Source organism: Triticum urartu, chromosome 7 (genome assembly GCF_003073215.2).
Source record: "Triticum urartu cultivar G1812 chromosome 7, Tu2.1, whole genome shotgun sequence".
Lineage (NCBI taxonomy): Eukaryota > Viridiplantae > Streptophyta > Magnoliopsida > Poales > Poaceae > Triticum > Triticum urartu.
Window position 1 is genome coordinate 373,472,860 of NC_053028.1, and position 20,849 is coordinate 373,493,708.

The 20,849-nt window shown below is 42.7% G+C and overlaps 1 long non-coding RNA gene across 1 annotated transcript; it reads left to right on the forward strand.

The window, feature by feature from the left end:
- Positions 1-19,257: 19,257 nt before the first annotated feature.
- On the forward strand, positions 19,258-20,528 carry LOC125524278. The gene is made up of 2 exons (XR_007290649.1): positions 19,258-20,068; positions 20,171-20,528. It is a non-coding gene; the product is annotated as an uncharacterized LOC125524278 (long non-coding RNA).
- Positions 20,529-20,849: the final 321 nt, after the last annotated feature.

The following is a 20,849-nucleotide window of genomic DNA, read 5'->3' on the forward strand; positions in this document are numbered from 1 at the left end:
CATGCCTGAGGGCTTGTGTGACTTCGACAAGACTATGGCGCAAGGTTGATTCAAGATGGTGCGCACATGAGAGTTTGAAGTCGACGTGGTGCGGGGGTGGATTGGTCATCTACCATGGAGTCGTGTTGAAGGTGGAGCGGAGTCTGGAAGACTTCACTTGATGTTGATCGAGGGACGATGGCGTAAGTCGGCAGAGAGTCGAAGCCTATTTAGCTGGAAAAAAGTGAGAGGCACGTAGTTCGGATTGGAGCCCAATGGTCTGATGGAAGCGTGAAACTCGTCATCGGTCGATGATGATTGGTGGTACTCTGAAGTAGGGGTTGAGTGGTGTGGGTTGGCGCCCCTTGAGACTCGGCCAAGACAGCAGATGCTCCGCACGTTAATAGTGGCAAGGCGTGCGACACACATGGAACATGGAGATGGATTAGGGCTCTGGTGGTCATAAATGTGGTGAGACAACTGTGAATTTGACTCAGGATGACTACAAGCAATGGTGAAATTCTTTCAAGTTTCAGACAGTCGGTCAAGGAAGAGCGGTGATGTTGAGTTCAGGTAACCTTATGTGTGACACCCAATATGTGAATTGTTCACTTTCATGCCGGTCAGTGATCGGTGTGTGATGGAGTTCAACGGATACTCTGGATGTTGGGAGCACAAACTAGAGCAAGGGGAATTTAATTTGGCTCGAGCATTGACTATGTTCAAGAAAATAAGGGACTATAAGTTGCAAGTGGAGTCACATGGAGTCTTTGGAGTAGCAGCGGTACTCATGGAATAAGCTCAAGGTCAACGTACATGAAAGTTTGACGCATTGATGAATTCAAGTTGGTGGAGAATATTCGCCAAGGTGGAGTTTGTTAGAGTTGTGTCGAATATAGTGTACAAGGTAGGTTACAATTGCACTCTAAGTAGTATTGTGTTTAGATAGGATATGAAGTCGTGTCCTAGTAGGACACTTGTATCCTACGGCTCTCATATATAGCGAGGGTAGACACACGATGTAACCTATGCTAACATAATAGCACATGAACGCATGGGAAGTCGACAACATGTGCCGGCGTCTAGGGTGACTCACTACAGTATTGTAGCGGTGTCATGGGGAGGAGCACCCATAGTCAGACCTCGGGAATGTAGTCATATCGGTGAACCTCATTAACAAATCTTTGTGTTGTGATCGTGTGATTGCTTGGTCCTCGGATTATCAACTACACGCCTCAGATTTATTCTAATAGTACTCTCCTTCCACTCTTTCCTTACACATAAAGTGGCCGAGCCTTGTACAAATAACCAATGAAGCCATTTGGTATAGAAAATTGTTCGTAGTTTCTCAGAAAGAGGCTGCTGCAGCCTACAGGTGTCCTCCTCAACCAGTTTCTCGTAATTGATGTCAATGCCGGAGTGATCCCCTTGGGGCCTGTTTGGTTAGCTGCATTTCACTCGGTCAGGCCCGCGGGGTGCAGTTTCGGGCTGTTTTGTTGCCTGGGCTGCATCAAAATCCTAACCCACACGAACTTCAAAGCACTCCTGGGCCAGCCTTAGTGGAAACGGCCGAGCCAACCATTTTCACGCACACTACTCTCTCTCTGTCTCTCTCTCTATCTCTCTCTCTCACACACACACACCACCCTCCTGATTTCTCCCATGGCCAACCTTCAAGCTCGCCCCACTCCCCTACTCCACTCCCATCATGACTGGCGGGTGACGGCTCACCCCATCGGGCGGCAACCTCTTGGCCGCAATTCGGTCGCCGCCCCCTTCTACTTTCGGTGGACGCAATTCGCGCCATTGTCCCATTGGGTGCAATTGCTGACGGTGATTCATTGATGACGATGGTGGTGGGGAGTGCTTCCTTGTTGGCAGTAGGTGCGGAAGGTGCATCGGGCGAGCCCGAGTGTCAGTGTCGTGACTAGCTGGTATCCACGAACCCTTCTATGTGCAGTCAATAGTGGCCTCCTTGCCGGAAAATCATAAAGACATCGATATGGCAATGCTAATTCACACGTCTCCACCTTGGCGGTATGAAGATAGAAGACGAAGAAACCTCTAGGCAGGTCATTGACAAGTACTACTGTCACATGACTCTCGACTTCCACACCAACAAGAAAGTGTAAAGACATATGAAGACTTCAACGTCTTCCCAGGAACGCTCAAGGCGTGGGCTCCTATCGGTGGATTACGGGGTATCCATGGTTGGACAACCGAGAGGCGATGTGGTCTGCAAGGAGCACTGGCAACATGAAGAAGGAGGATGCCTAGCATCCCTAAGAAGCTTTCTCCTCAGAAGAGCTCTCCGGAAAGACAGCTTGGGGGCTCCATGCAGGTAAAGGAAATGGTACTTCCTAGTGGTAGGAAAGTAGGTTGTACCCTCGAATGAAGCATGAAGAGAAAGCGATAAGGTTTGACTTGAGTGACTTATTGATGACGTCTGGTCCCTCAGGAGGTCGTCTATAGTGCCGCAGGACAGCTCGAGTGAGCACACAACAGGACAACATTATGGCGCTCTACGAGCAGTATGGGGTACCGTCTGTGGACGGAGGTGGGGGGGATATTCTCTCCCCACCGCCTTCCTTCACTGTCCCCCTGATGTATAAATGAGGATCGGGACCATTCGAGGGGGCAATCTTTCCACCTTGTAACACACACACACATTGGACCTCCATATCATTGCAATACAAAACAAAGTAGGACTAGGGTATTACACCAAGAAGGTGGTCTGACCTTGGGTAGCTCTTGTGTTCATCGATAGTTCATCCATCACATTCATCCATGACTTAGGATCGCTAGACGTGTTCAGTCCCTGGCCGAACTCTCAATGGGTTGTTGCTCACAATTCATATGTAGGTTCTTAGAAACCGACATTTGGCGTGCCAGGTAGGGGAATGAGGTGTCTGGCCCTTTCATTGTTACCACCCGTGACAATTGTTATTCTAGAAGCTGCAACCGTGCTCTAACCCATGGCGTCGAGGCACTCTGGGGCATCCATGGCCCCAGTAACTAGTCAGGAGGCACGTTCTTTGGCGTGGCACCGGCATCAGGAGGCTGCGGCCGCTTCCCAACAGGTGCCGCCTCCCCCTCCTGAGCAAGCACCGCCTCCTCGTCCTCCCCCAGCACTGGAGGAGGTTCGCCACCCATCCCAAGGTGGCGGAGGATAGGCGGAGCAGAACGACGGAGGAGGTGTCGTGGGCCACGGCATGAGTGTTAATCGCGACTAAGCTGCCACTCCTCCATGACATGAGGACCAGGCTCGTGTTTCGGTTGTCCCATCGGCAACCATGGTGCACACCATCTACATGCTGATACGTCCATTTTGCATCATGCTTTTATATCGAAATTTATTGCATTATGGGCTATTATTACACATTATGTCACAATACTTATGCCTTTTCTCTCTTATTTTACAAGGTTTACATGAAGAGGGAGAATACCGGCAGCTGGAATTCTGGGCTCGAAAAGGAGCAAATATTAGAGACCTATTCTGCACAACTCCGAAAGTCCTGAAACTCCATGAAAGTCAGTTTTGGAATATATTAAAAATATTGGGCGAAGAAAGCACCAGAGGGGAGCCAGCCACCCTCCACGAGGGTGGGGGCGCGCCCTACCCCCTAGGCGCACTACCCTGCCTCGTGGGCCACCTAGCAGGCCTCCGATGCCCATCTTCTAGTATAAGGTGTCATTCGCCCTAGAACAAATCAGAAGGAAGCTTTCGGGACGAAGCGCCGCCCTCTCTAGGCGGAACCAATCTAGGGCTCCGGCAGAGCTGTTCTGCCGAGGAAGCATCCCTCTGGGAGGGGGAAATCATCACCATCGATCCTCTCATCGGGAGGGGGTCAATATCCATCAACATCTTCACCAGCACCATCTCCTCTCAAACCCTAGTTCATCTCTTGTATCCGATCTTTGTCTCAAAATCTCAGATTGGTACTTGTGGGTTGCTAGTAGTGTTCATTACTCCTTGTAGTTGATGCTAGTTGGTTTATTCGGTGGAAGATTATATGTTCAGATCCTTTATGCATATTAATACCCCTCTGATTATGAACATGAATATGATTTGTGAGTAGTTACGTTTGTTCCTGAGGGCATGGGAGAAGTCTTGCTATAAGTAGTCATGTGAATTTGGTATTCGTTCGATATTTTAATGAGATGTATATTGTCTTTCCTCTAGTGGTGTTATGTGAACGTCGACTACATGACACTTCACCATTGTTTGAGCCTAGGGGAAGGCATTGGGAAGTAATAAGTAGATGATGGGTTGCTAGAGTGACAGAAGCTTAAACCCTAGTTTATGTGTTGCTTCGTAAGGGGCTGATTTGGATCCATATGTTTCATGCTATGGTTAGGTTCACCTTAATTCTTCTTTCGTAGTTGCGGATGCTTGCGAAGGGGGTTAATAAGAAGTGGGATGCTTTTCCAAGGAAGGGCAGTACCAAGCACCGGTCCACCCACATATCAAATTATCAAAGTAACGAACGTGAATCATATGAGCATGATGAAAACTAGCTTGATGATAATTCCCATGTGTCCTCGGGAGCACTTTCCTTTATATAAGAGTTTGTCTAGGGTTGTCCTTTGCAACAAAAATGATTGGGCCACCTTGCTGCACCTTGTTTACTTTTTTCACTTATTACCCCTTACGAACTACCTTATCACAAAACTATTCGTTACTGATAATTTTAGTGCTTGCAGAGAATACCTTACTGAAAACTACTTGTCATTTCCTTCTGCTCCTCGTTGGGTTTGACACACTTACTTATAGAAAGGACTATGATAGATCCCCTATACTTGTGGGTCATCAAGACTATTTTCTGGCGCCGTTGCCGGGGAGTGAAGCACCTTCGGTAAGTGGAATTTGGTAAGGAAAAAATTATATAGTGTGCTGAAATTTACTGTCACTTGTTACTATGGAAAACAATCCTTTGAGGGGCTTGTTCGGGGTATCTTCACCCCGACCAGTAGAGCAAAGAGTTGCTTCTCAACCTACTGAACATACTGAAATTTTTTACTTTGAAATTCCTTCTGGTATGATAGAGAAACTGCGAGCTAATCCTTTTACAGGAGATGGAACATTACATCCCGATATGCACCTAATCTATGTGGATGAAGTTTGTGGATTATTTAAGCTTGCAAGTATGACCGAGGATGTTATCAAGAAGAAGGTATTCCCTTTATCTTTGAAGGGAAAGGCATTGACATGGTTTAGGCTATGTGATGATATTGGATCATGGAACTACCACCGATTGAAATTGGAATTTCATCAGAAGTTTTATCCTATGCATCTGGTTAATCGTGATCGTAATTATATATACAATTTTTGGCCTCGCGAAGGAGAAAGTATCGCTCAATCTTGGGGGAGGCTTAAGTCAATGTTATATTCATGCCCCGATCTTGATCTCTCAAGAGAAATTATTATTCAAAATTTTTATGCTCAGCTTTCTCTCAATAATCGCTCCATGCACGATACTTCTTGTACTGGTTCTTTTATGATGAAGACTATTGAATTCAAACGGGATTTATTGGAAAGAAATAAACACAACTCTGAAGATTGGGAACTCGATGATGGTAAGGAGTCAGGTATAACACCTAAGTTTGATTGTGTTAAATCTTTTATGGATACCGATGCTTTTCATGAATTTAGCACTAAATATGTACTTAACTCCGAGATAGTAGCTTCTTTCTGTGAATCATTTTCTACTCATGTTGATCTCCCTAAGGATAAGTGGTTTAAATATCATCCTCCTATTGAAGTAAAAGTAGTTGAACCTATTAAAGTTGAAGAAAAGACTATCACTTCTAATCTTGATCTTATTGTTCCTACCGCTTATATTGAGAAACCACCTTTCCCTATTAGAATAAAGGATCATGCTAAAGCTTCAACTGTGGTTCGTAAGACTACTGCTAGAACACCTACACCCCCTGAGCAAATTAAAGTTGAACCTAGTATTGCTATGGTTAAAGATCTCTTGGTCGATAATATTGATGGGCATGTTATTTACTTTTGTGATGAAGCTGCTAGAATTGCTAAACCCGATACTAAAGATAAACATAAACCTGTTGTAGGCATGCCTGTTGTTTCTGTTAAAATAGGAGATCATTGCTATCATGGCTTATGTGACATGGGTGCTAGTGCGAGTGCAATACCTCATGCTTTATACGAAGAAATTATGCATGATATTGCACCTGCTGAGATAGAAGGTATTATGCATGATTATGCATGATATTGCACATGCTTTTGGCCACCAGCTTGCCAATGGAGATACTATTTCACCAGTTGGGATTGTTAGAGATGTTGAAGTCTTGTGTGGGAAAGTTAAATATCTTACTGATTTTCTTGTTCTTGGTTCCCCACAAGATGACTTTTGTCCCATTATATTTGGTAGACCCTTCTTGAATACTGTTAATGCTAAGATAGATTGCAAAATGGATATTGTTTCTGTTGGTTTAGGGGAAATGTCTCATGATTTTAACTTTGCTAAATTTCATAGACAACCCCATGATAAAGAATTGCCTTGTAAGGATGGAATTATTGGTCTTGCTGCTATTGTCGTGCCTCCTAATGATCCTTTAGAACAATATTTGCTTGACCATGAAAATGATATGTTTATGAATGAAAGAAGGGAAATAGATGAAGTATTCTTCAAACAGGGACCTATTTTGAAGCACAACTTGCTGTTGAAATTCTAGGGGATCCTCCTCCACCCAAGGGTGATCCCTTGTTTGAGCTCAAACCATTACCTGATACTCTTAAATATGATTATCTTGATGAAGAGAAGATATATCCTATTATTATTAGTGCTAACCTTTCAAAGTAGGAAGAAGAGAAATTATTGAAAACTCTGAAGAAGCACCGCGCTGCTATTGGATATACTCTTGATGATCTTAAGGGCATTAGTCCCACTCTATGCCAACAAAAAATAAAATTGGAGAAAGATGATAACCGGTTGTTGATCACCAACGACGGTTAAATCCTAAGATGAAAGAAGTGGTAAGAAATGAAATACTAAAGTTCTGGAGGCAGGTATAATTTATCCTGTTGCTGATAGTCAGTGGGTAAGTCCTGTCCATTGTGTCCCTAAGAAGGGAGGTATTACTGTTGTTCCTAATGATAAAGACGAATTGATCCCACAAAGAATTGTTACAGGTTATAGAATGGTAATTGATTTCCGCAAATTAAATAAAACTACTAGAAAGGATCATTACCCTTTACCTTTTATTTATCAAATGCTAGAAAGATTATCCAAACATACACATTTTTTCTTTCTAGATGGTTATTCTGGTTTCTCTCAAATACTTGTGTCAAAAGAGGATCGGGAAAAGACCACTTTTACTAGCCCTTTCGGTACCTTTGCTTATAGACGTATGCCCTTCGATTTATGTAATTCACCTGCTACCTTTCAAAGATGTATGACTGCTATATTCTCTGACTTTTGTGAAAAGATTGTTGAGGTTTTCATGGATGATTTCTCCGTGTATGGAACTTCTTTTGATGATTGCTTAAGCAACCTTGATCGAGTTTTGCAGGGATGTGAAGAAACTAATTTTGTCTTGAATTGGGAGAAGTGCCACTTTATGGTTAATGAAGGTATTGTTTTGGGGCATAAAGTTTCTGAAAGAGGTATTGAAGTTGATAAAGTTAAAGTTGACGCTATTGAAAGGATGGCATGTCCTAAGGACATTAAATGTGTAAGAAGTTTCCTTGGTCATGCCTGTTTTTATAGGAGGTTCATTAAAGACTTCTCAAATTTTTTTTAGGTCTCTGACTAATCTCTTACAAAAAGTGTTCCTTTTGTCTTCGATAATTATTGTGTAGAAGCATTTGAAATACTTAAGAAAGCCTTGATTTCTGCACCTATTGTTCAGCCACCTAATTGAATTTACCCTTTGAAATTATGTGTGATGCTAGTGATTATGCTGTAGGTGCTGTCCTAGGACAAATATTTGATAAGAAATTAAATGTTATTAAATATGCTAGTAAAACTCGACAATGCCCAGAGAAATTATGCTACTACTGAAAAAAAAAATTTAGCAGTTATATTTGCTTGTGATAAGTTCAGACCTTATATTGTTGATTCTAAAGACACTATTCACACTGATCATGCTGCTATTAAATACCTTATGGAAAAGAAAGATGCTAAACCTAGACTTATTAGATGGGTTATCTTGCTACAAGAATTTGATTTGCATATTATTGATAGAAAGGGAGCTGAGAACCCCGTTGGAGACAACTTGTCTAGGTTAAAAAATGTTCTGATGACCCACTACCTATAGATGATAGGTTTCCTGATGAACAATTAGCTGTCATAAATGCTTCTTGTACTGATCCATGGTATGCTGATTATGCTAATTACATTGTTACTAAATTTATACCACCTAGCTTCACATACCAGCAAAAGAAAAGGTTTTTCTGTGATTTAAGACATTACTTCTGGGATGACCCACACCTTTATAAAGGAGTAGATGGTGTTATTAGATGTTGTGTACCTGAGCATGAATAGGAACAGATCCTAGGCAAGTGTCACTCCGAGGCTTATGGAGGACACCATGATGGAGATAGAACTGCACATAAGGTATTGCAATCCACTTTTTATTGGCCTACTCTTTTCAAAGATGCCCATAAGTTTGTCTTGTCTTGTAATGAATGTCAAAATAATTGGTAATATTAGTAGACATCAAGAAATGGCTATGAACTATTCACTTGTTATTGAACCATTTGATGTTTTGGGCTTTGATTATATGGGACCGTTTCCTTCCTCTAATGGGTATACACATATTTTAGTTGTTTTTGATTACATTACTAAGTGGGTAGAAGCTATTCCAACTAGTAGTGCCGATCATAACACCTCTATTAAGATGCTTAAAGAAGTTATTTTTCCAAGGTTTGGAGTCCCTAGATACTTAATGACTGATGGTAGTTCACATTTTATTCATGGTGCTTTTCGTAAAATGCTTGCTAAGTATGATGTTAGTCATAGAATTGCATCTCCATACCATCCACAGTCTAGTGGTCAAGTAGAAATGAGTAATAGAGAGCTTAAATTAATTTTGCTAAAGAATGTTAATAGGTCTAGAAAGAATTGGTCCAAGAAACTTGATGACGCATTATGGGCCTATAGAACTGCATATAAAAATCATATGGGTATGTCTCCGTATAAAATGGTTTATAGAAAAGCATGTCATTTACCACTCGAACTAGAACATAAGGCATATTAGGCCATTAAAGACTCAATTATGATTTAAAACTTGCCGGTGAGAAGAGACTATTTGACATTAGCTCACTTGATGAGTGGAGAACCCAGGCCTATGAGAATGCCAAACTGTTTAAAGAAAAAGTTAAAAGATGGCATGACAAAAGGATACAAAAGCGTGAGTTTAATGTAGGTGATTATGTTCTATTATACAACTCCCGTTTAAGATTTTTTGCAGGAAAACTCCTCTCAAAATGGGAAGGTCCTTACATTATCGAGGAGGTCTATCGTTCTGGTGCCATAAAAATCAACAACTTCGAAGGCACAAATCCAAAGGTGGTGAACAGTCAAAGAATCAAACATTACATCTTAGGTAACCCCATAAATGTTGAAACCAATGTTATTAATACCGTAACCCCGGAGGAGTACATAAGGGACACTTTCTAGAACGTTTCAGACTCCGAAAAGGAATAGGTAGGTGGTACAGTAAGTAAACCGACTCCAAAACCATTCTAACAACAATTTTTCTCTATTTTGGAATATTTAAGAAAATAGGGAAAATAAGAAGTAGTCCGGAAAGGACACGAGGCATCCACGAGGTTGGAGGGCGCGCCCTACCCCCTTGGGGCGCCCCCTGCCTCATGGGCACCTCCTGTGCCCTCCGGACTCCGTTTTCTTGCACGATACTTCTTGTTGCCAGTAAAAATTGATTATATAATCTCCCGAAGGTTTTGACTACCGTACCACGCAAACATCTCCTGTTTGTGTTTCGAGCTGTTTTCTGCCAGAGTTTCCAAGGCCAAGCATTATGTCGTCCTCCTCCTCGAACAACACGGACGGCGATGCTTGGTTGATGCAGATGGAACTTAGAAGGGAGGATGCCGAGGGAGCCATGACGGAGGAGGATGAAGGAGATTCACTTAAGGAACAACCTCCGGCTTCGGAGAGGGGTACTTTGGCGGGCATCTCCACTATTCTAAATCCCCATCAAGCAATAGAAGCTGCAAACAATCATGAAGGCCAAGAGGTTCGAGAAGGGCTTTCCCCTAGGAGGCCCTTACACAGGTTACATCGGAACAACTTTCATAATTTGGTTCATAGTTACGGAGTGTAGAACACCCCTCGTATACATATACCCTCCAATTGGGACATATCCCATCCAAGAGAAAGCAATGCAGGGAAGAGTTCTTGGGGGCCTGAAAATAAGCATCTTATGGAGGAAATTTAGAAGAATGCAAATATGCTCCAACGTGTGCTCCAAGAACTGCAAGTTCTGGAGGGTGCATTATTGAAGCTGACTACTCCATCAACAGCCCCATCATCATCACCACCACCAAAGGAGAACTGAGTATCGAGTATGGTCACTCCCCTTGGCAACTGCCAATCTTGGGGGAGTGCCCCGGTATCGTATCACCACCACACTTTTATCTTTACCGTTTTCTTAGTTTGATCCTTTTGGTTATATCTTGATCTAATAGAATAAAGTTTAGTATGATCTAGCTTTGAGTTTTTGTGTTGATCCTTATCTATGTAATCGAGTCCGTGAGCTATATATAATAAAGATTAGTTTTGAGTCAAGGGCTTGGTTATCTTGCTATGATCTTGAGGGAATAAAAAAATAAAAGAAAGAATAAGAAGAAATAAAGAGATTATATTGATCTTATGGAGAGTAATGACTTCACATATAAAGAGTATGATGAATAAAAGTTGTTGAGAATTGACAAACATAGTTTTGGTCATCGTTGCAATTAATAGGAAGTAATAAAGAAAGAAAGTTTTTCACATAAAAATATACTATCTTGGACATATTTTATGATTGTGAGCACTCATTAAAATATGACATGCTAAAAAGTTGATGCTGGACAAGGAAGACAACGTAATGGGTTATGTTTTCTTATATCCGAAATAAATTATATTGTCATGGATCATCCAACATGTTGAGCTTGCCTTCCCCCCTCATGCTAGCCAAATTCTTTACACCAAGTTGAGATACTACTTCTGCTTCCAAATATCCTTAAACCCAGTTTTGCCATGAGAGTCCACCATATCTACCTATGGATTGAGTAAGATCCTTCAAGTAAGTTTTCATTGTTGCAAGCAATAAAAATTGCTCTCTAAATATGTATGATCTATTAGTGTGGAGAAAATAAGCTTTATACGAGCTTGTGATATGGAAGAAATAAAAGCGACAGACTGCATAATAAAGGTCCCTATCACAAGTGGCAATATAAAGTGACGTTCTTTTGCATTAAGATTTTGTGTATCCAACCATAAAAGTACATGACAACCTTTGCTTCCCTCTATGAAGGGCCTATTTTTTATTTTTGTCTTATACTTTATACAAGAGTCATGGTGATCTTCACATTTCCTTTTTACATTTTATCCTTTGGCAAGCACTATATGTTGGAAAGATCCTGATATATATAGCTAATTGGATGTGGGTTTTCATAAATCATTATTGTTGACATTACCCTTGAGGTAAAGGTTGGGAGGCAAAACTATAAGCCCCTATCTTTCTATGTGTCCGATTAAAACTTCATACCCATAAGTATTGTGTGAGTGCTAGCAATTGTGAAGAACTAAATGATAGTTGAGTATGTGAACTTGCTGAAAAGCTCTTATATTGACTCTTTCCGATGTTATGATAAATTGCAATTGCTTCAATGACTGAGATTATAGTTTGCTAGCTTCCAATGAAGTTTTTGATTCATACTTTACATTGTGAATGGATTGTTACTTTAGCATAAGAAACCATATGACTATATATATATATATACACACACATAAACACTATTCCGATCACAACCTGTCCTGCCCCGCTAGTAGTACGTTGAACTTCCTTGTGAACTAGGTTGAACTTCCGCCAACATTGCCGAAATGGGGCTTGCGATATACCGTTGGAAAGCTATGGACACCAATATCATGACCCAACTTAAATTTTTGGCAAAATATAAGCGGTTTAAGAGTAGTTTTGAAAACTGTTTTTTCTTCGCACAAAAAATGTGAATCGTATTTTCGATCGCATTTCTAAACCGTTTATCGGAATGAGGCATATAATATGGCGTTTGAAAGCTGCTGCAAAACCGCTCCTTCCACATGTTGAAAGTTTTCTCTAATTCCCTATGGTTAAAGAGTAATTTGAAAAAACATAAAATTTCGTAAACCGAACAGCTGAGTTCATTTTTTCCATATCATTTCTAAACGGCTAATCCAATGGAGGCATATGATATGGCGTTGGAAAGCTTATGAAAATGCGCTACTTTTTCATCTTGAAAGGTTTTTTTTCTAATTTTGAATGGTTTAAGAGTAATTTAGAAAATGGTCCAAGTCCTACCGAGTTCGTATTTTCGAGCTAATTTTTTAACTATGCGTCCGAATGCAGCAAATGATATGGCATTGGAAAGCTTGAACAAATGCGAAACTTTTTGGTATGTATTGTTTCTCCCAATTCTTTACAGTTTTAAGTCAGTTTCGAAAATGGAGAAAAACGTATTTTCACCTTAATTTCTACAAACTTTATCAGAATTGGGCAAATAATATACCATTGAGAAGATACGGAAAATGCAAAACTTTTTCATGTTGATGGTTTTCTCTGATTCTTAGCCGTTTTCAAGTAATTTCGAAAACAGCGGGATCATATGTTCTGCTTCTATCGCGAAATAGATTCTTCGAAAATGCACCGCGTGAAGAACCTGAACTTCTCAGCATATCTACCTGAACTTCACTCTGTTTTCGATGTGCTTTTTTTTGCTCGCAGATGTCCATCCACAACTCGTAGTTCTCCATCCACTCCCTGGAATTCAGCGGGTGTTATACCGATGGAAAGCTGCTGTAAACACGCAACTTTGCCGTGTTGATCATTTTTTCATACTCGCGATGGTTTTAGAAGTTTTTCATCTGAAATTCATTCAGCGTAGTAGTTGAACTTCTGTGACGTATTTTCGTTTGTAATTTCCTCATACATTCGTCAGTGTCACATAAATGATATTTCTTTTGTACAAACCTCTCTCACAATAAATTTTTCAACTTTCTCCGACCGAGTTACATGCTTGAACTTCCCTCTGTAGGAACCCGACCTTTGGGCTATCTTCTCAACCGTGTCTCCCCGCGCGAATTCTTTTGGTTACTCATGTTCGATGTGATGTAAGTATAATCTACAAATGGTTTTTAGCAACTAAATGCATGTTTTAAATCAGAATCTCGCTCATTGGAGGATTTGCTCTCGGGTCGTGATGAAACATGTCTGTGTTGCAATTTTACTGCGTGAGATGTTCGACCTGAACTTCTCCCAATGCTAGGTTGAACTTCCGCCAACATTGCCCAAATGGGGCTTGCGATATACCGTTGGAAAGCTATGGACACCGGTATCATGAACCAAGTTGAATTTTTGGCAAATTGTAAGCGGTTTAAGAGCAGTTTTGAAAACCGTTTTTTCATCAAACAAAAAATGTGAATCGTATTTTCGATCACATTTCTAAATCGTTTATCGGAATGAGGCAAATAATATGGCGTTGGAAAGCTGCTGTAAATCCGCTCCTTCCACATGTTGAAAGTTTTCTCTAATTCCTTATGGTTAAATAGTAATTTGGAAAATCGTAAAATTTCGCAAACCGAACAGCAGAGTTCGTATTTTCGATGTCATTTCTAAACAGCTAATCCAATTGAGGCAAATGATATGGCGTTGGAAAGCTTATGAAAATGCGCTACTTCTACATGTAGAAAGTTTTTTCTAATTTTAAACGGTTTAAGAGTAATTTATAAAACGGTACAAGTTCCACTGAGTTCGTATTTACAATATATTTTTTAACCGTATGTCCGAATACAGCAAATGATATGGCATTGGAAAGCTTGAGGAAATACGAATTTTTTGGTATATATTGTTTCTCCCAATTCCTTACTGTTTTAAGGTAATTTTAAAAATGGCTAAAAACGTATTTTCACCGTAATTTCTACAAACTTTACCGGAATGGGGCAAATAATATACCGTTGAAAAGCTAAGGAAAATGCGAAACTTTTTCATGTTGATGGTTCTCTGTGATTCCTAGCCGTTTTCAAGTAATTTCGAAAATGGAGAGATCATTTGTTCTGCCTTTATCGCGAAACAAATTTTTCAAAAATGCACCGCGTGAAGAACCTGGACTTCTCGGCATGTCTACTTGAACTTCACTCTGTTTTTCACGTGTTTTTTGCTCGTAGATCTTCATCCATTCCTCGTAACTCTCCATCCACTCACCGAAATTGAGCAAGTGATATACTGATGGAAAGCTGTTGTAAACACACAACTTTCCCGTGTTGATCATTTTTTCATACTCGTGACAATTTTAAAAGTTTTTCATCTGATATTCATTCTGTTTAGTAGGTGAACTTCCTGCTGTTTTCATGTTGAACTTCTGTGGCGTATTTTTCATTTGTAATTTTCTCATTAATTCATCATTGTTACACAAATGATATTTCTTTTGTACAAACCTCTCTCACAATAATTTTTTTAACTTTCCCCGACGGAAGACTTGAACTTATAACAACAAAAAGTTTAGCCTTTGCTTTTTTATTCTTTTTTAAAACAAAATGACACCGTGTAGTACGTAAACTTCTGGCAGTTATCAATCTAAACTTCTCTCGGTTACGTGAATATTCTGAGTTTTTTTATGAATTTTTTAATGATTTTTTAATCCTTTTTTATGAATATTGAAGTTCTATTTTTAAAAGTTGAATTTCTTGTTATTTTATTTTTGAACTTCTTGTTTCCATTCTTTAGTAACGAGGAAAAATCTGAGTTATCTATAATCACCGAACTTCTCCATCTTTTTAATATGGTCATCCTGGTTTTATTTCCTAATTTATTTTATGAAATTTTTAAGCACTCTAATTTTAAAGTTGAACTTCTTGTTATTTTGTTTTTGAACTTCTTGTTTCCAATCTTTAATAACGAGGAAAATCTGAGTTTTCTATAATCATCGAGCTTCTCCATCTTTTTAATATGGACTTCCTGGTTTTTTCCTTAATCCTTTTTATGAATAAAAATATTTTAAGACACCAAAACAACATTTGTTGTGTGTGTTTTTGCGTTGGTTTGGACATGAACCTGCATCATCTTCAGAAATTGAACTTCTCCTTTTCTTTTTGTTTTCTGTCAACGTTGGTTTACACGTTGAACCGCGTCATCTTTAGAAATTGAACTTCTCCCTTTCTTTTTGTTTTCTTGCATGTTTAAATTTATTTTGAACTTGCTGAGATAACACACTTGACCTTGTCGAACACAATATTTTGACCTTCACAAAACATAAATTAAAGCCAAAATTTTGACCTACAGAGCATGTACAATTTTCTCCACTTTTTCAAGAATAAATGCTGAATTGCCCCGTTAGTTTGACATGAACTTCTGCTGCCCATTTTCAAACGTCAGTTTGATTTTTCTTTTTCAAAAACACATTGAGCTTTTTATTATGTTTTGTGGCAAGTAGCACGATCATTTTTGTGTTCCTGTAGAAAAGCATTTGTGTTCGTCCTACTACTAGTTTTTCACTCGACCTATGGAGAGAGGCAAAGATCAGCACATGAGACTATGGAGAGAAAGAAAGAGCTTCAGCCACACATCGGCACATGCCCAAAAGCTACATGCACACCGGAGTCGGAGTAGGAGATCACTCTTGGCTTTTGAGGTAGCTGGCTGCTGGAGTTGAACGACATCGAGGGGCTGCAACGAACTGCTGCACCACCTGCTCGAGCCACCTCTGCGCGACCTCCCATTAAGTTCTGTGCAGTTCAATCAGTCGAGATAGTTTAGGTTCAGTTAACAAAACTGCAGAAAGAAGAGAAGAAATGCATCAGTTCTGTACAGAAGAAACACGAAATCCGGCAACCACTAGTCGAGGTCGGCAACATCCGCTGCTAGATCTTATTCCTTTCTTATGCCTCACTGAATTTCACATGTCCAAATGGACTTCACTACACTGTCTCATCTTCATCATACACCTCGTACATCTAAACCCAAAAGACTAATCGACCATAACAGTGGTGTGTCGTCACCGGAAACAGAGGAGGCAGAGTGGTGTGTCCTTGTCGTCACTGCAACACACACAATGAGGCATTTTAGTCAAGTTAAAATACCCCTTTAGTACCCTGCTAGCCATGTTTGTAGAGAACACTGCACCCTACTAAATTGGTTCATCAACACATTAGCTTGCTGACCTACTATTTTTATTGTACAGATTCATAAGCATCACCTACTATTTTTTTCAATGCACAAATTTGGTTAATTAACACATTGGCTGCTGAAAATCAAACATTTGGACTGTAGTGGCTCCATATGATTCAGAAAGTAAGATTTTGTTTAAGATGTGTGCACACGCACGACAACTTGCCATGACAGTGGAAGATGAGTTGCACTAGCATTAATCAAGTTGGCCTGCTGAAAATTGACACAATGGAGCAGCCGTGCTAATTACTGCTAAAAATTGTTAGCCATACTAATTACTAAATGGTCAAGCACAGTCGACCATGTGCAGCAGTACTATTTCTTTAGTGGAATATAAACACAAGCAGCTTAGAGGCATACTTTTGGTTCTTACTGGATGACCTACAGAGCATGTAGAGAAAGATCTAGGGAAAGGACTAATCAATATTGAGCTTGAGCGACCATCTCAACAATAAATCCAAAAGTGGCAGCAACATATATATCGTGACGCTACACCTCAAGGGAGACCACACCCTCATGTTGAATAGCATCCCAGCAACAGCAAGATCATCACCAGCTCAAAGACCGACTATCTTCCTCGTAAATGGCGACAAGCACCAGGATCAACACCTACAGGAAAGAGGTGGACGATCAGAGGCATAACAACAAGCTTAGCTTCATAGCTCAATTTTCTTCCCATGGACCGCTATTTGAAATCAAGACAACTATGTTTATAGCTTCAAAGATAGCTTCAAGCAATCCCCTTGAAATGAAAGTGAACCAAGTAGTAGTAACACTCCAACACCCCACCAATGCCAAACAATTCCTAACCTTTTTTGTACTAACCAAAACCTATTTTGTATTTTTTTATCTGTTCATTTTTTTATCAGTAAGACACATTCTTCCCAAAATCCAATGACTGAACTCTCCAGACTATAATATTTGAACTTCCAAAGAATTCCTAATCTATTTAGTACTAACCCAAAAATACGTACTTATTTTAGGTGCATGGAAACGGAGAAGTTCACACTTATATTGCAAAAAAAATCTTTTTTTAGAGTGGACACTTATAAGACGTGGAGCATCAGACAAAAAATGCCAATGGTTTGTGGCTGCTTGAACTACAACAAGAATCAAACAGGGGGATGAATCTACATGAGATATTTTTGTAGCATGTTCAGTACGTGGAGATCCCAGTATACATAAATCTTTTCAGGCAAATGGCAACTCGCGACATGTGGAAACAAAAGCAAAGTCGTAGCTGAATGCATGCCACCTTGTTAGCCACATATACAGGCGAACTAAAGCTGAAGTAGCTAACAAATTAGAACTTTGAATGACAAAAAGTTAACAGGAAATTGCTCTCACAAGAATTCTCCCTTACCGGATTCAGCAGAAGTTGAACTGGATGGTGGGGAGCAGGATCCGGGGTGCTGTGTTCATGAACGGCTGTCGGCTCCATCGTTGAAAGGCCCAGGGCTGCATAGTTGAACGGCTCCGGGCTGCGTTGGGATAACTCAGGGTGGTGATGCAGATCTAGTCAGGGAGAGGGTGCTCTCCACTGCCCTGAAGAAAATGCGCTGAAGTAAAAAACACACACGCAGGGATACTTGCAGCCAGACGTCCACCTGCACAAAATTTCAGTAACAATAATAGCATCCAAAAGCAATTTGCTGAATCATGTTGCTGCAACTTCTCTAAGAAATAGAGTGTCCAGTGATCATGTGAGTATACAGGGGAAGTTGGACTTCTCCACACCTCGTCCCTCCTAGAGCTGGTCGATCGACATTTGAAGATAGAATCAGTGATCTTCTGAACATAAACCAGAGTACGTAATTTCTAGCAAGATGAAAACAGCAAATGCTTCACATTGCTCTGGACCCATTGCCCATTCAGGCGAGTGTTCATTCAGAACTTCAGATTATCGGATCAAAAATGTGAAAAATAATAATAACAAGCTAATTGATCGATTGATTACGTACTGGTAGGCTAGTAGCTGAGCTCCTTGTTGGAGTAGAGCCCGCAAGGACGGTTGCCGAACGTGACCTCATGCCCGGCGCGGCGGACGTACGGCATGTACTCATCAACGACGAGCTGGCGGTGTCGCTCGTAGAACCTGAGGCGGCAGCACCGCCCTGACGCCCGCCATGTCGTCTTCTCCTCCGCCACCCTCGACCACGACATGGTAACACCCTTGAAGTCGCCCGCCACCTTCTGCCCCTCCCGGAGGCTGAGCACGAAGGCGTGGCCCTCTGCAGCGCCCTCCGCGCGGAGCTCCTGCGCCTCCCGCGAGCACACCGAGCTCAGGTACACTAGCACTTTCGCGTACGCGTCGCTCGACTTCACGTTGCCCGAATAGAGTACACGGGAGGGCTTGAGCACGGGATGCAGGCGAAGCTTGGGGGCATGGTTGCGGCGGCGGGACGGGGGACGACACAGCGGCGGGTTGCGGGACGCAGGGCGGGGCGGCGGCGGGATGCGGGGCGGCAGCGGTGGATCGGGAGAAGTTCTTCGGCGGCGACGCGATGCCGTGAGGAGGAGTGTGCAGAGGGGATGGGAGAGGGTAGGGGAGCAAGTCGTGGTAAGTGGGTGGGGTTGGTTTTTTCTTTAACTGATCGGGTGGGTTTCTCGGGAGTTCAGGAACGCCTCTTCGGGCCTATATAGGGCATGTCGTGATCCAAATAGTTATTCTAACACCGAGACAAACAAAAACGCCACCGCCCACCTACCCACCCCACGCACCACCACCCACCTCCACCTCCCGTCCTGCTCACCCCAAATCCCGGCCACCACCACCCCGAATCCTCCACCTCCCGCCCAGAGCGGCCCTCCTCCCACCTGGCGTCGCCCCACCTCCTCCTCCTCCCACCCGGCGCGACCCTCCTCCCACTTGGCGCCGCCCCGCCTCGTCCTCTAGCTCGGCGCGGACCTCCTCCCACCCGGCGCCGCCCCGCCTCATCCTCCTCCCGCCCGGCGCGACCCTCCTTCCACCTGGTGCCGCCCCGCCTCCTCCTTCTCCCAGCCGGCGCGCCTCTGTCACGCAGTGCCGCCCTGGCGATGGCCCGGGCCCCGCCCCACTCCAGCTACCTGGTGCCGCCCCGCCTCCTCCCCCTTCTGACCGGCGCGCCTCCGTCCCGCAGCGCCGCCCTGGTGATGGCCCCGGCCCCGCCCCACTCCAGCCCCGGCCGCGCCCTGGCAGTTTGCATCTACTACTGTGAGTGTGTGTGCAGTCCACGCCCCCTCCTCTGCTTCAGCTCCCGTGCAACCTCCCGATGCAGTTCATCGCACCAACCCCCTGCAGCTCTCTCGTCCTCAATCCATGGATCCCGCGCCGGATCTGGGTTCTTCCCTCCTGGGTCCTGCCTACTTATCTACACCAGCAGGGCGCCGGTCACAGGATCTGCCCCCCCCCCCCCCCCCCCCCCCCCCCCCCCCCCCATTTGCAGCTCCTTTGATTCTTTTTTGCAGCTCGCTGTGTTTTGTTTTGAAGTTCAGTGAGACCCATGGCGCCGGGTCACGTGTTGCCGATCCCTCTGCATGCCTCCCCGCACGTGAGGTGTTGTGCTGTGTAGGGAGGTGTCTACACTAGCGTCGGTGCCCGTTCCACCACGGGGTGAGTTACTCACCCCGTGGGCATTTACTTCAGTGGGGAGTCACCATGCAGCTCGGGCAGCACACGCGTGTGGTTCGGTCATGCGTGGGAATGCAGTGCACGGTGAGCGACGGATCCTGGGCTCCTCCGACGTGCTCTGGTGACGATGTATTTTATCTCTCTACTCCTTGTTGCCTGATTCCCTCTACTTTCTCTATTTTGCAGGTCAGGCAGCACGTATTCCCGTCCTGCGATGCCGGCATGCAGCCTGCCTGTGTCCCTCGACACAATGCGATGCATCGCCAGTGTGCGGTTTGCGTGGGTCCTTTGATGCGGTGCGGTCCATCGCCAGCGTGCGGTTCGCCTGGGTCCTTCGAAGCAGTGTGTCATCGGCGTTCAGTTCTAGACCTTTTTTCTTCCGATTATTCCTTGTGTACAACACTGTCATGCGCCTGAGTCATCGGTGCGGTGTAGCTGGGTGTTTTGTTGCAGTTCTTTATTGTTGATTTTTCAGATTTACAAAGATGTTGTAAGAATTTTTTTTGAAAAATTGAAGTTCATTGTAAAAAAACATTGAATGTCATTTGATGCAGTTTCGGCTGGTGTGACGCCCCTGATTTAATCGTACTAATCATACACGCAAACGTGTACGATCAAGATCAGGGACTCACGGGAAGATATCACAACACAACTCTACAAATAAAATAAGTCATACAAGCATCATATTACAAGCCAGGGGCCTCGAGAGCTCGAATACAAGAGCTCGATCATAGACGAGTCAGCGGAAGCAACAATATCTGAGTACCGACATAAGTTAAACAAGTTTGCCTTAAGAAGGCTAGCACAAACTGGGATACAGATCGAAAGAGGCGCAGGCCTCCTGCCTGGGATCCTCCTAACTAAT